Source organism: Rhipicephalus microplus, unplaced genomic scaffold (assembly GCF_043290135.1).
Source record: "Rhipicephalus microplus isolate Deutch F79 unplaced genomic scaffold, USDA_Rmic scaffold_387, whole genome shotgun sequence".
Taxonomy (NCBI): domain Eukaryota; kingdom Metazoa; phylum Arthropoda; class Arachnida; order Ixodida; family Ixodidae; genus Rhipicephalus; species Rhipicephalus microplus.
Window position 1 is genome coordinate 65,781 of NW_027464951.1, and position 6,720 is coordinate 72,500.

The 6,720-nt window shown below is 59.3% G+C and overlaps 2 non-coding genes across 2 annotated transcripts in view; both read left to right on the forward strand.

The window, feature by feature from the left end:
* The first annotated feature begins 3,117 nt into the window (after positions 1–3,117).
* On the forward strand, positions 3,118–4,932 carry LOC142794203 (small subunit ribosomal RNA). Its single transcript, XR_012892152.1, has one exon. It is a non-coding gene; the product is annotated as a small subunit ribosomal RNA (ribosomal RNA).
* Positions 4,933–6,651: 1,719 nt separating this feature from the next.
* Positions 6,652–6,720, forward strand: part of LOC142794212 (5.8S ribosomal RNA) — a 153-nt gene continuing 84 nt past the window's right edge. The window contains exon 1 of the ribosomal RNA XR_012892160.1: positions 6,652–6,720. This exon is cut by the window's right edge and continues 84 nt beyond it. This is a non-coding gene — a ribosomal RNA (5.8S ribosomal RNA).

Consider the following 6,720-nt stretch of genomic DNA (forward strand, 5'->3'; position numbering starts at 1 on the left):
ACGACCACCGCAGGAAAACGAAAAACCACGTCAGCCGGGGCGAGCGACCCATGGCGGTCTGGGTGCTTATCGCTGCTATTATAGGGGCACCCCGGCAGACGCAAAAAAAAAAAAAAAATTTTTTTCGACATTCTTTTTTGCTCGTCGACCTCGGGTGACCCAGGTCGCAGTGGGAGCCGCGCACGAAAGCGGCGTCGCGAGACGGCTTCGCGGTCGCTAGTCGCACGAGCTCGGCAACCGCGTCTGCCGGGGCGGAGTTCGGGACGCCGACGGCTAAGTGGGAACCGCCGCTCGGATGTTCGCCGTTTGTGGCCGAGTGAGTGCTGGCACTCCGGCGAAGCCAAACGGGGCCGATTCCGGCACGATATCGGCGTCTTTCTACGTGCTCGCCGGCGACCGTCGCACGAGTACGGCAAAGTGCGTCTGCCGGGGCGGGGTTTGCGACGCGTACGCAATAGTGAGAACCGTCGCTCGGATGTTCGTCGTCTTTCGCCGAGCCAGTGCTGGCAATCCGGCGAAGCCGAACGGAGCCGATTCGGGCACGATATCGGCGTCTTTCCACGTGCTCGCCGGCGACCGTCGCACGAGTACGGTAAACCGCGTCAGCCGGGGCGGAGTTCGGGACGCCGATGCGAAAGTGGGAAGCGCCGCTCGGATCTTCGCCGTTTTTGGAGGAGTCAGTGGCGGCACTCCGGTGAAGCCAAGGTGCGCCAATTCGCGCACGATATCGGCGTCTTTCGACGTGCCCGCCGGCCACCGTCGCACGAGTACGGCAAACCTCGTCTGCCGGGGCGGGGTTTGCGACGCCGACGCAAAAGTGGGAACCGCCGCTCGGATGTTCGCCGTTTTTGGCAGAGTGAGTGCTGGCACTCCGGCGAAGCGAAAGAGCGCGAATGCGCCCACGAAAGTGGCGTGTTTGGACGTGCTTGACGACGACCACCGCAGGAAAACGAAAAACCACGTCAGCCGGGGCGAGCGACCCATGGCGGTCTGGGTGCTTATCGCTGCTATTATAGGGGCACCCCGGCAGACGCAAAAAAAAAAAAAAATTTTTTTCGACATTCTTTTTTGCTCGTCGACCTCGGGTGACCCAGGTCGCAGTGGGAGCCGCGCACGAAAGCGGCGTCGCGAGACGGCTTCGCGGTCGCTAGTCGCACGAGCTCGGCAACCGCGTCTGCCGGGGCGGAGTTCGGGACGCCGACGGCTAAGTGGGAACCGCCGCTCGGATGTTCGCCGTTTGTGGCCGAGTGAGTGCTGGCACTCCGGCGAAGCCAAACGGGGCCGATTCCGGCACGATATCGGCGTCTTTCTACGTGCTCGCCGGCGACCGTCGCACGAGTACGGCAAAGTGCGTCTGCCGGGGCGGGGTTTGCGACGCGTACGCAATAGTGAGAACCGTCGCTCGGATGTTCGTCGTCTTTCGCCGAGCCAGTGCTGGCACTCCGGCGAAGCCGAACGGAGCCGATTCGGGCACGATATCGGCGTCTTTCCACGTGCTCGCCGGCGACCGTCGCACGAGTACGGTAAACCGCGTCAGCCGGGGCGGAGTTCGGGACGCCGATGCGAAAGTGGGAAGCGCCGCTCGGATCTTCGCCGTTTTTGGAGGAGTCAGTGGCGGCACTCCGGTGAAGCCAAGGTGCGCCAATTCGCGCACGATATCGGCGTCTTTCGACGTGCCCGCCGGCCACCGTCGCACGAGTACGGCAAACCTCGTCTGCCGGGGCGGGGTTTGCGACGCCGACGCAAAAGTGGGAACCGCCGCTCGGATGTTCGCCGTTTTTGGCAGAGTGAGTGCTGGCACTCCGGCGAAGCGAAAGAGCGTGAATGCGCCCACGAAAGTAGCGTATTTGGACGTGCTTGACGGCGACCGCCGCAGGAGTACGAAAAACCACGTCAGCCGGGGCGAGCGACCCACGGCGGTCTGGGTGCTTATCGCTGCTATTATAGGGGCACCCCGGCAGACGCAGAAAGAAAAAAAAAAATGGGGACATGGCGTGCGTCACCGTGCGGCTTCGCAGCGTTGCCGAAGTCGCCGAGCCCTTCGACTGAGCCGAACGGCGGACAGGGAACGTTGGTCGGCCGTTCTAACCTGTCGGTGCCACGCCGAGACGTCGTTAAGGAAAACCGCGTCGTGGGCCTCTACGACGCCGTCGAGTCGTTGTACGTTTGGTGTCCAGCGTGTCGGCGGCGAGTAGCGGACACGTCGTTCACGACTTCGGTCTTTCGCAGTCGACGCGAACTTGCGGAGAGTCGTGGTGCCTCACGTTTTCGGCAGAAACCGCGGCGGAATTTTCCCGTGCGTGCGCGCACGACCTCGGTGCTGTGCCGTCAGCGTAGTGTTGCACAAACTCGTGGCCTACCCAAGGTGCGGTACGTTTGCGGCCGTATCCTCGGTGGGAATTTCGTGAGTAGGGTCGCAAATTCTACGACCTCGGCGGGTTTGAGAGCGACGTAGACTTGTGGCACGCTCAACATGCCACACGTTTCGGGGCACACCCGCGGTGAAATTTTCTCGAGTACGCTCGTATTAGGGCCCAAGGAGGTCTGGGTACTTATCGCTGCTATTATGTGGGGGTTCTCGTGAGCGGCGTACGCGAAAGCGACCGGGTGTCTGATATGCGGCGGGCTTCGGCCTCGTCAAGCGTGTCCTCGGGTCTGCTCCAGGGGAATCCACGGCAGTCGTCTGCAGCCTCATCCGCTTGATGCGTTAGGGGCTGGTTGTCGGACGGTGCCGTTTTACCACGATATCGAGGTGTGTTCCGTGTCGTCCTCGGGCGATTCAGATGCGAAAGCGCCGAAGACGCGGGCGTGACCCGTCGTCTGGCGGCTTTGCAGTCTCGGCTCCGTTGCTAGTTCCGGCCGGTCCACCGACAGTGCAGCGGGCTTGGGCAACCCGCACGGCGCGACCGAGTCGATGCAACGAAAAAGAGCGAGCATGAACGTGCTTCTTGCCGCACGGCTCCCACTCGTCTTTCGGGAAGGTTGTGCCGTAGCGAGCTCGAACGCCGTCATCTCGGAGTGCAAAATAAGCGTGTTGGGGCGCCTGAAGGTGGCCTCCGCCGCACACAGACTGCGTCCGGCCCGCCGAGGGCGAGGACGGACGCGCAGTCGAACGATTACCTGGTTGATCCTGCCAGTAATCATATGCTTGTCTCAAAGATTAAGCCATGCATGTCTAAGTACATGCCGAAATAAGGCGAAACCGCGAATGGCTCATTAAATCAGTTATGGTTCCTTAGATCGTTTCTTCCTACTTGGATAACTGTGGCAATTCTAGAGCTAATACATGCAGTGAGCCTGGAGCCCTTTGGGTAACGGGTGCTTTTATTAGACCAAGATCGATCGGGTTTCGGCCCGTATTGTGTGGTGACTCTGGATAACTTTGTGCTGATCGCATGGCCACGAGCCGGCGACGTTTCTTTCAAGTGTCTGCCTTATCAACTTTCGATGGTAGGTTACTTGCTTACCATGGTTGTTACGGGTAACGGAGAATCAGGGTTCGATTCCGGAGAGGGAGCCTGAGAAACGGCTACCACATCCAAGGAAGGCAGCAGGCGCGCAAATTACCCACTCCCGGCACGGGGAGGTAGTGACGAAAAATAACAATACGGGACTCTTTTGAGGCCCCGTAATTGAAATGAGTACACTCTAAATCCTTTAACGAGGATCAATTGGAGGGCAAGTCTGGTGCCAGCAGCCGCGGTAATTCCAGCTCCAATAGCGTATACTAAAGCTGCTGCGGTTAAAAAGCTCGTAGTTGGATCTCAGTTCCAGACGAGTAGTGCATCTACCCGATGCGACGGCTCGGACTGAACATCATGCCGGTTCTTTCTTGGTGCACTTCATTGTGTGCCTCGAGATGGCCGGTGCTTTTACTTTGAAAAAATTAGAGTGCTCAACGCAGGCGAGTCGCCTGAATAAACTTGCATGGAATAATAGAACAAGACCTCGTTTCTGTTCTGTTGGTTTTTGGAATACGAGGTAATGATTAAGAGGGACGGACGGGGGCATTCGTATTGCGGCGCTAGAGGTGAAATTCTTGGACCGTCGCAAGACGAACTACTGCGAAAGCATTTGCCAAGAATGTTTTCATTGATCAAGAACGAAAGTCAGAGGTTCGAAGGCGATCAGATACCGCCCTAGTTCTGACCATAAACGATGCCAACCAGCGATCCGCCTGAGTTACTCAAATGACTCGGCGGGCAGCTTCCGGGAAACCAAAGTATTTGGGTTCCGGGGGAAGTATGGTTGCAAAGCTGAAACTTAAAGGAATTGACGGAAGGGCACCACCAGGAGTGGAGCCTGCGGCTTAATTTGACTCAACACGGGAAAACTTACCCGGCCCGGACACTGGGAGGATTGACAGATTGAGAGCTCTTTCTTGATTCGGTGGATGGTGGTGCATGGCCGTTCTTAGTTGGTGGAGCGATTTGTCTGGTTAATTCCGATAACGAACGAGACTCTAGCCTATTAAATAGGTGCGGGGTTCCCAGCACCTTACAACCTTCTTAGAGGGACAAGCGGCTCCTAGCCGCACGAAACAGAGCAATAACAGGTCTGTGATGCCCTTAGATGTCCGGGGCCGCACGCGCGCTACACTGAAGGAAGCAGCGTGTCTTTATCCCTGTCTGAAAAGACTGGGTAACCCGTGGAACTTCTTTCGTGATTGGGATAGGGGCTTGCAATTGTTCCCCTTGAACGAGGAATTCCCAGTAAGCGCGAGTCATAAGCTCGCGTTGATTACGTCCCTGCCCTTTGTACACACCGCCCGTCGCTACTACCGATTGAATGATTTAGTGAGGTCTTCGGACCGATGTCCGGCGCGGCCTTTCGGTTGCGCCGGTCTGTTGGAAAGATGACCAAACTTGATCATTTAGAGGAAGTAAAAGTCGTAACAAGGTTTCCGTAGGTGAACCTGCGGAAGGATCATTAACGGATTGTGAAGGGTGAGCGCCTCAGCTGCGTCTGCGCCCGACACTTTCTGCCGCTGACCCCGTTTGGACGCGGGGTCGGCTTTTCCCCACGGGGCTGCCTGAATGTGGAGCGGCACCCCGTGACAAATTGTTGCGCCCAGCGGACGCCAACACCGCGACCTTGGACGGTCGGCCAGGTGGCGGACGCGGGTACAAACGGCGCAACGCACTCATAGGTCGGCTTTCGACCCGCCACTGCACCGTGGCTCGAAGCGCTCGAAATGCGCGACCCGACCGCTGCGGGACCGCCTAGTACTGTAAACAGGAGCGGCGGAGCGCGAACGGCGAGTCGTGGTTACGTCGGTAGAAGGCGAGGCTGCGCGTTCCCGAAACGCCAGCCGAGTGCCCTCCCGACCGTTCGAGCGTGCAAGAACGAGACCCGACAATCGCGCGGCGACTGCCAAGTACGAGAGGAACGGCACAAGCGTCGGCGGTCGGTCAAGGAACTGGCGATGTGACGGGTCCGCTGTGCACCAGTGCATACCGTCCCGCCGTCCGCGGCAAGCGCCTCCGCGTCCTCGGGTGACGGAGGCTGCCGGTCGGTTCTTGCAGGCGAGGGATCTCGCTGGCACCGGTTCGCGTTGACGCGCGGCCGGTCATGGCACGGCGATGCGACGGCCGAGGTGCGCAGTACTCGATGGAGGAACCGCACGCTCCGATGACCGTCCCGCCCTCCGCGGCGTATGCGTACCGACCGTAATGGTTGCAGCAGCGCCGGCCGGCTTTTGAATTCGCCACACGAAACACGGTGCGAGATCGCGGTTAGGGGAGCGTCGACGTTGCCAGGCGTTTTGCTTGCTGCCGAGGGAAAGGCGGCACGGCCACGTCGCGCTCGTCGCGATTAGCGGGTCTGCGCGCTTTGGGAAGGTGCCGCAACGACTTGCCGAAAGAGGAAGCACGGAAGAACGAGGGACTTGGACGTCCCGACAATTGAACGCACTTGCGGCCAGGCCCTTGCTGGCTTCGTTCTTCCGCCTCGAGTAGGCTCGTACGCGGCTCCGGCGCCGAAAGTGGTCCTTGGCACCGACTTCGGTGGACGTGGGAAGTGCCGCGCAAGTACGGCGCGCCTGGCTCCACCTGTTGGCTAAAGTAGGCAGCCGGATCGGCATTTTGGTGTGCGGTGGCAAACCGTGGATGCGAAAAAAGCTTGTGCGATTTCGTGGAACAAAAAGCGGGGGTCCCCCTTTTTATGCGGAGGAGACCGACCCGCCCGCCGTGGTGAACCGCGACGCCACGGTAAAAACGGGAGAGGCTTGTCGATGGGACCGTGCATCCCGCGCTCCACGGAGGCCGGGAGGCGGCCGCCCGAGGAAATGTGTAGCCGTCGAGGCCCGCATCTGCGTGCACTCTTATCCAAATGGGTGTACCGCAGGCATTTTCTGGTTAGGCGGGCCAATGAGAGCGAGCACACAACGATACCTACGGGTCCGGCTTGGAGAACCGGCTTCGACGCCTCCCGAGTATTTATAGAGGGGTGGACCACGAAAGCACTCGCAAGTAGCGGAAGCGAAACGCCGTCCGAAACACACCGTTTGCTCGATTTGCGGCAGCCGAAAAAGGCGCGGCAGAGTTTTGGAGTCCAAGCGTGCGCTGAAAAGCGCCCTTCTTGGCCACTGTTTGGCCGAGTGCCAGAAACGTTTGGTTTTGACTGTACGGAATTGAACAAACACTTTTTCACGACTCTAAGCGGTGGATCACTCGGTTCTCGGGTCGATGAAGAACGCAGCCAGCTGCGAGACTTGGTGTG